This window comes from Mustelus asterias, chromosome 4 (assembly GCF_964213995.1).
Source record: "Mustelus asterias chromosome 4, sMusAst1.hap1.1, whole genome shotgun sequence".
Lineage (NCBI taxonomy): Eukaryota > Metazoa > Chordata > Chondrichthyes > Carcharhiniformes > Triakidae > Mustelus > Mustelus asterias.
Genome location: NC_135804.1, coordinates 110,228,958 through 110,238,052, shown reverse-complemented (window position 1 = coordinate 110,238,052; position 9,095 = coordinate 110,228,958).

Sequence of the window (9,095 nt, the reverse complement as noted above, 5' to 3'; positions counted from 1 at the left end):
AACCATCAGCGAGCGAGGACAAAGCAGAAATAAATAAAAATAAGACTTTCTAAAAAGAATCTTTGTAACAAAACCTCAAAACACATGGATAAAACAAAGAGAGGGAATTGAGATGACAGCTGGATGTGTGTTGACTCAAAAGATAAAAGCATGAAGCCTATGGGATTGTGTTGCATTGTATTCGAATGTAAGAGGAATATCCAGCTCTCAGATAAAGGGGCAAGTCATCCGACCCCCATAGGGAAACCCTTTGCGGTTCACTAAGGGCTTCCTCTCGACATCAAGCAAGCAGGTCTGCCACATGCTTGGAATGGTTGATATCAGGTGTCAGCGGTGAATATCAGGTGGTGTAGCTACTACAGCCGCTTACTGCTCTCCCCGGGGAAGAGACTGGCTGAATGGTGGTGAAGGATCCTGAAACCCAGGTGGATGGCAGCTGATGAATCCTGAGCTTTTCTGGAACAGATGGGAGATCGTGGTGGAATGTAGCAAATCCTCATTCGATTGTAATGAGGGGGCCAGAATCACTTGGGCTTCATCAAAGCTTTTGCTGCAGTAAGAAGGATGGATTCGTTTCTGCTTCATCAACTGAGGAGTTTAGTGTTTGTGACAGGATTGATGCATTGACCTGAAACTGAGGAATTATTGGTTTCCAGTTATATACATTTAAGTTTTTAAAAAATAATTCCGTACCTTTGGAAATGTTTTAATTGATGGTTCCATTTCTATTTGTGGCACATGAGGGAATGAATGAGAAGATTCTTTGACAGTGTAGTTGAGGTTTAATCCCTGTTCTTTGTCCCTTTCTAACATTCCCTCTCCATTCACCCTATTACCTGAACTTTAAATCTCTGTCAGACTTTCTCTCTTATCAATGTTCTCTCTCCTCCCTCGCACTCCAAGCTTTACCTTTTTCTTTGGCTGTTGTCACCTTTTCTCCAGTCTTTCCCCATTTTCTCTTAAGCTGTGTGTGTAGTAAAGAGCACCAGTCAACATTATTAGCCTCGTGACAGCACAATGCTATAGCAGAATGCTTCAATTCAGATCACTCTGTCTTTTAAATATAAAGAATGATATTATCCTGGAGTGGGTGTTAATGTTATCCTTTTATATGTGCAGTACCATCTGTGAGATTCCAACACTTGCTACCCATCTATTAAAAAGAAATTAGTGACATGCCCCAACCAATAATTGAGCCGTGCAACCCACACTCCAGAAATATTATTGCTTGGACCTGGCTGTTTATTGTTGGGATATGGCAATACATCATGTTGTCATGCTGTATGATCTGAATAAGGAGGAACATTTGCTGAAGATGTGTTTACTAAAATATCAAGTTATAAATGCTACAAGAAGGGCATAGCATTAAAGTCTAATGAAGTACACATTGCATTTTTCAAAAGTATCAGATCTATCGAACACTCAAAGAAAATGAGGCAAACTTTAGTGCGTTTAAGTTTATTTATTAGTGTCACAAGTAGCCTTACATTAACACTGTAATGTAGTTACTGGGAAAATCCCCTAGTCGCCACACTCCGGCGCCTGTTCAGGTACACGGAGGGAGAATTTAGCATGGCCAATGCACCCAACCAGCACGTCTTTCAGACTGTGGGAGGTAACCCACGCAGACAGGGGAGAACATGCAGACTCCGCACAGACAGTGACCCAAGCCGGGAATCAAACCTGGGTCCCTGGCATTGAGAGACAGCAGTGCTAACCACTGGTGTGGCGAGTTTTATAAAATCTCCAAGATAGGTATGAATGATGGCAGCTAACTAATGCATCTTAGTTTAATTATCCACAAAAAGCCAACAATCCACATCACTGCGTACCTTCAGCTCTGTTTTCAATTCTAGGCTTTTGTACTGTCCTACATGAATGTCCATTCTACATGCTGATGCATTCTCTAGTTTGAAGCTGTAAAGTCCTCTGTATATACTGCAAAACTCCTCACACCATTCCAACCTTTAATAATTTAAAAATCACTAAGCAGATAGGGATTACAGTGTATTGAATGTCACTGTGTATAAATATAGATGTGCAGAATTCACCCCCCCAGCCCCATTCTTATATTCTTCAAGTGGGAAATTGGAAGATGTCAGCTTACTAAATTACGGACAGCATTTTCAGAATGTAGCCACTAGGAGGCATACTAGAGATGCAGAAATGTCAGTAACAGCTTCTATTAATAGCATATTGACTACAGCAGGAAACTCAGAATAAAACAAACACTAAGAACAATCCTGAAACACTAACAATATTATGTTCAGAGTAACAGGCAATGGCTCATGTTGCCATCTCAACCACTTAATATGTAATACATTGCACAATGTATAAGATGTGGGAATCCCTCAAACCACAGTCCTAACTATATATTTTTTATAATATAGACAAACTTAGGCATTTCTTACTGCGTTTTATTGACAGGTGAAGTGTTACTACAGAATGGCGGGATGGACTCTTCCCCAAAACAACTTGGATATCAGCATTTAGTTAACTGGACAATGCAGATCTTGAATTTGCTGAGCTGGAAAAGAGATTTTTGGTTTATCTATTGGGGAAAAAAAGAATACATTGTTACCATCTATCGCCTTCAGTTGAACTACTTGCCAAGTGATTGTGCATCTTTTGCTGTTATCAACCTTGGCAATCCCCCAGGTAGTCCATTCCAAGCTTTCACCATATTGGCTGGATGTTCATGGAATTGGAAGGATGCTATGAATTTTTAAAAATGGCAGCTGGGTCCCAGTTTTGGCATTCCTAACCCCATTCCCAGTGCCCCCTAATTTTCACCAATGCAGGTTAAGTGTGTGGGTCACATGCATGCACCCTGCACTCCCGACCAGGCCTGCTCCACTGCAGGGATTGGCATGTCCCAGTCCTCTGCAATTTTCGGAGTCAGGCTCATGGTTCACAGGTACCATGAACCATAGTCTGGAAGAGGGAACCAGTGAAAAAGCAAGTTCAAAAGTTCTTACCCATGTACCTATGCCCCATTCCTATCTGCCATTTGGTCCTGATACACAGAGCAGAAAATGCAAGTATTTAACATTTTGATCTTGTGTAAATACGCGCAGTGCAATTGACAGAATAGATCAGAGAGCAAGGGTTGTCAATCAAACAATGTTTTCCCTGGTAAGCAGCTGATTCAACAGAGTAGTGGATGTCTTGGCTCTCAACCAAGAATGTATCATGAGGTTTGGGGTGAGTGGTTGTGGTGAGGCCAATAAATCAGGGTATGGAGAGGGGGTTCAGCTCTCTGCAGTATTTTTGTGGGGTGTGGGGGTAACTCCTGCTCTTTGCTCACACGCACCAATCGATTCTGTCACAAAATTGTAATCCGTGCACCATGTATTTTATTGAAAATGACACTGAAACAGGAAGGTGTTCTGGATGCTGAGCATCTGTGACAATGGCAGCAGGCCAATCGCTAGAGGTTAACAAGGTGCTGAGCCCAACCATCTAATGCTGAGGCCATTATCACTCCTTAACACATGAACCCGCCTCACATTGGTGACCTGGATGCTCTTTCTGAACTTTATTTTAAATGTTTGAAAGAGGTACTGGGAGGGCACCTTCATGTTGAAGCATCCTCTGTTACTGAACCTGTTCTGTGTCCTGTGGCTCTCAAGCTGAAAGACCTCTGTCTGGCCCTCCAGCTCCAAGAGTCCAACTGCTATCCTTACTTGGGCAGGGAACCTGTCTCTATGCCTTGCTGTGAAATACCCAATGAATAACCGTTTCCCTGTTTTCAGGATTCAGAAAGAGTCCTGACTCCTGTTTCCTGCCCATAAATTCAGCACATCCAGTTCCAAGTTCAGCTTCTCAATCTCTCTACCTCTGATCAACCTGCTCATGATTTGCAGAATCATAGACTCGGTAACAACACAGAGACCATTTGGCCCATCGATACTCCAGGCTCTGCAAGAGCAACTCAGCCAGTCCTACTCCCCTGTAGCCACACAATGGTTTCTGTTCCGACAATTCTCCAATTCCCTTTGGTAGCCATGATTGAATTTGCCTCCACCATACTTGGGGAGTGAATTCCAGATCCTTACCACTCATTGCATAAAAATGTTTTTCCTTGTGTGGCCTCTGGTTCGCTTGCCAGTCACTCTGAATTTGTGTCCTCTGGTTCTTGACCCTTCCAGGAATGGGAACAGATTCTCATCACTTACTCTGTCTGGACACCTCATAATTTTGAACAGCTTAATCAAATCTCCTCTCATCCTTCGCTTTTCAAAGGAGAATAACCCCAGCTTCTCCAATCTGTCCTCAACCAAAATCCCTTGTATCTGAATTCATTCTCATAAATCTTTTCCGCACCCTCTCCAATGCCTTGATTACATTTTAAAGTGCGATGTCCATAATTAGACACAATACTCCAGTTGAGGCTGAACCACAATTTTCTAAAGGTCCACCATAACTTCTTTGCTTTTGTAATCTATGGATGGGATTTTCCAGCCATTCTCACCCCAAGACTGGAAAATCCCGCCTGAGGTCAACGGACGTTTGCATGATCCATATCCCGCCCGCTACGATTCCTGTGGCAGGTGGAACGGGAAAATTCCTTTCTGTGCCTCTATTTATAAAATGTATCCAGTCTACCTTATTAACCACTCCCTAACCCGGCCCTGCCACCTCCAATGATTTATGTGCATCTCGATCCAGGTCCCTTTGCTCCTGCACCCTCTTTGTTTTATTTTGCTTTTCCTCATTCTTCCTGTCAAATGGTTTTGCTTCACACTTTTCTGTATTAAATATCCACAATATGTCTGCCTGCTGCACCAAACTGTTATTCCTCTGTTCAAGTGCCCTATACCCACCCTTGGGATGCAGTGTGGGAAGCAGGGACCCTCACTGTTCACTCCCTGACACTCGACAGTAATACTGTGACGAGACAACATAGAACATAGAACATAGAACAGTACAGCACAGAACAGGCCCTTCGGCCCACGATGTTGTGCCGAGCTTTATCTGAAACCAAGATCAAGCTATCCCACTCCCTATCATCCTGGTGTGCTCCATGTGCCTATCCAATAACCGCTTAAATGTTTCTAAAGTGTCTGACTCCACTATCACTGCAGGCAGTCCATTCCACACCCCAACCACTCTCTGCGTAAAGAACCTACCTCTGATATCCGTCCTGTATCTCCCACCACGAACCCTATAGTTATGCCCCCTTGTAATAGCTCCATCCACCCGAGGAAATAGTCTTTGAACGTTCACTCTATCTATCCCCTTCATCATTTTATACACCTCTATTAAGTCTCCCCTCAGCCTCCTCCGCTCCAGAGAGAACAGCCCTAGCTCCCTCAACCTTTCCTCATATGACCTACCCTCCAAACCAGGCAGCATCCTGGTAAATCTCCTCTGCACTCTTTCCAGCGCTTCCACATCCTTCTTATAGTGAGGTGACCAGAACTGCACACAATATTCCAAATGTGGTCTCACCAAGGTCCTGTACAGTTGCAGCATAACCCCACGGCTCTTAAATTCCAACCCCCTGTTAATAAAAGCTAACACACTATAGGCCTTCTTCACAGCTCTATCCACTTGACTGGCAACCTTTAGAGATCTGTGGATATGGACCCCAAGATCTCTCTGTTCCTCCACAGTCTTCAGAATCCTACCTTTGACCCTGTAATCCACATTTAAATTTGTCCTACCAAAATGAATCACCTCACATTTATCAGGGTTAAACTCCATTTGCCATTTTTCAGCCCAGCTTTGCATCCTATCTATGTCTCTTTGCAGCCTACAACAGCCCTCCACCTCATCCACTACTCCACCAATCTTGGTGTCATCAGCAAATTTACTGATCCACCCTTCAGCCCCCTCCTCTAAGTCATTAATAAAAATCACAAAGAGCAGAGGACCAAGCACTGATCCCTGCGGCACACCGCTAGCAACCTGCCTCCAATCCGAAAATTTTCCATCGACCACCACCCTCTGTCTTCGGTCAGACAGCCAGTTACCTATCCAATCGGCCAACTTTCCCTCTATCCCACACGTCCTCACTTTCATCATAAGCCGACCATGGGGGACCTTATCAAACGCCTTACTAAAATCCATGTATATGACATCAACTGCCCTACCTTCATCAACACACTTAGTTACCTCCTCAAAAAATTCTATCAAATTTGTGAGGCACGACTTGCCCTTCACGAATCCGTGCTGACTATCTCGGATTAATCCGCATCTTTCTAAATGGTCGTAAATCCCATCCCTAAGGACCTTTTCCATCAATTTACCAACCACCGAAGTAAGACTAACCGGTCTATAATTACCAGGGTCATTTCTATTCCCTTTCTTAAACAGAGGAACAACATTCGCCATTCTCCAGTCCTCTGGCACCATCCCCGTGGACAGCGAGGACCCAAAGATCAACGCCAAAGGCTCTGCAATCTCATCCCTTGCCTCCCACAGAATCCTAGGATACATTTCATCAGGCCCAGGGGACTTATCGACCTTCAGTTTATTCAAAACTGCCAAGACATCCTCCCTCCGAACATCTATTTCCTCCAGCCTATTAGCCTGTAACACCTTCTCTTCCTCAAAAACATGGCCCCTCTCCTTGGTGAACACTGAAGAAAAGTATTCATTCATCACCTCGCCTATCTCTACTGACTCCATACACAAGTTCCCACTACTGTCCTTGACCGGCCCTAACCTCACCCTGGTCATTCTTTTATTCCTCACATAAGAGTAAAAAGCCTTGGGGTTTTCCTTGATCCGACCCGCCAAGGACTTCTCATGTCCCCTCCTAGCTCTCCTAAGCCCCTTTTTCAGCTCATTCCTTGCTAACTTGTAACCCTCAATCGAGCCATCTGAACCTTGTTTCCTCATCCCTACATAAGCTTCCCTCTTCCTTTTCACAAGACATTCCACCTCTTTTGTGAACCATGGTTCCCTCACTCGGCCATTTCCTCCCTGCCTGACAGGAACATACCTATCAAGGACATCCAGTATTTGTTCCTTGAAAAAGTTCCACTTTTCATTAGTTCCTTTCTCTGACAGTTTCTGTTCCCAACTTATGCCCCCTAATTCTTGCCTAATCGCATCATAATTACCCCTCCCCCAATTGTAAACCTTGCCCTGCCGTACGGCCCTATCCCTTTCCATTGCAATAACAAAAGACACCGAATTGTGGTCACTATCTCCAAATTGCTCTCCCACAACCAAATCTAACACTTGGCCCGGTTCATTTCCCAGTACCAAATCCAATGTGGCCTCACCTCTAGTCGGCCCATCCACATATTGTGTCAGGAAACCCTCCCGCACACACTGCACAAAAACTGCCCCATCCAAACTATTTGACCTACAAAGGTTCCAATCAATATTTGGAAAGTTAAAGTCCCCCATGACAACTACCCTGTGACCCCCACACATATCCATAATCTGCTTAGCAATTTCTTCCTCCACATCTCTATTACTATTTGGGGGCCTATAGTAAACTCCTAGCAACGTGACCGCTCCTTTCCTATTTCTAACTTCAGCCCATATTACCTCAGTGTGCAGATCCCCCACGAAGTGCCTTTCCGCAGCCGTTCAACTATCCTTGATTAACAATGCCACTCCTCCACCTCTTTTACTAGCTTCCCTACACTTAGTGAAACATCTATACCCCGGAACGTCCAACAACCATTCCTGTCCTTGTTCTACCCACGTCTCCGTAATGGCCACAACATCGTAGTCCCAAGTACCAATCCACGCCCCAAGTTCATCTACCTTGTTCCAGATGCTCCTTGCATTGAAGTCGACACACTTCAACCCACCTTCCTGTCTACCAGTACCCACCCTTGACCCTGATACCTTCCCCAATACCTCACCACCCTCACTGACTTCTGGACTACAACTCCCTTTCCCACTCCCCTGACAAATTAGTTTAAACCCCCCAGAAGAGCCGTAACAAATTTCCCTCCGAGGATATTGGTGCCCCTCTGGTTCAGGTGCACCCCGTCCTGTTTGTACAGGTCCCACCTTCCCCAGAACGTGTTCCAATTATCCACGTATCTGAAACCCTCCCTCCTACACCATCCCTGCAAACACATATTTAACTGCACTCTCTCCCTGTTCCTCAACTCGCTATCACGTGGTACCGGCAACGTACCAGAGATGACCACATGTTTCGTCTTGGCTCTCAGCTTCCAGCCCAGCTCCAGAAATTCCTGCTTTAAATCCCCGTCCCTTCTCTTACCTATGTCATTGGTACCAATGTGCACCACGACTTGTGACTGTTTCCCCTCCCCCTTCAGAATCTGGAAAACACGGTCTGAGACATCACGGACCTTGGCATCCGGTAGGCAACATACCATCCGTGAGTCTCTTTTGCTGCTACAGAACCTCCTATCTATCCCTCTAACTAACGAGTCCCCAATAACTATCGCCCTCCCGCTCTCCCCCTTTCCCTCCCGAGCCACAGAGACGGACACAGTGCTGGAGATCCTCTCACTGCGGCTCCCCACTGGTATGTCATCCCCCTCAACCGTATCCAAAGCGGAATACTTGTTGCTAAGGGGAACGACCACCGGGGATCCCTGCACGGACTGCTTCCTCCCAGCCCCTCTCACCGTCACCCATCTGTTTTCAATCCTCGGAGTAACTGTATTTCTAAAGCTTGTGTCTATGGCCATCTCTGCGTCCCTGATGATCCTAAGTTCATCCAACTCCAGCTCCAGTTCCCTAACACGGTTTTGGAGGAGCTGCAGATGGGTGCACTTCCCACAGGTGTAATCAGTAGGGACACTGTCGTCGTCCCTCACCTCAAACATAGTGCAAGAGGAACATTGCACTGCCTGCACACCCATCCCCTCTAGATACCTTGCCAGTACCAGGTAGAAAGTGCAAAAATGAATTCAACTCACCCCTACTCACCCCTACTCGCCCTTTCAGCCTAAGCCCTGTGAGCCAAAGTCTTATAGCTCACACTCTGCTTCCCACACACTCCACTGCCCGCTCCCGACGCTGCCCGCTGTATACTGCAGCCTACCTTTTATACTTCACACGCTTAAAAAACCCTTCCCAGACTTACCTCTGTCTCCCTTTGATGCACAGTAAGAAGTTTAACAACACCAGGTTAAAGTCCAACAGGT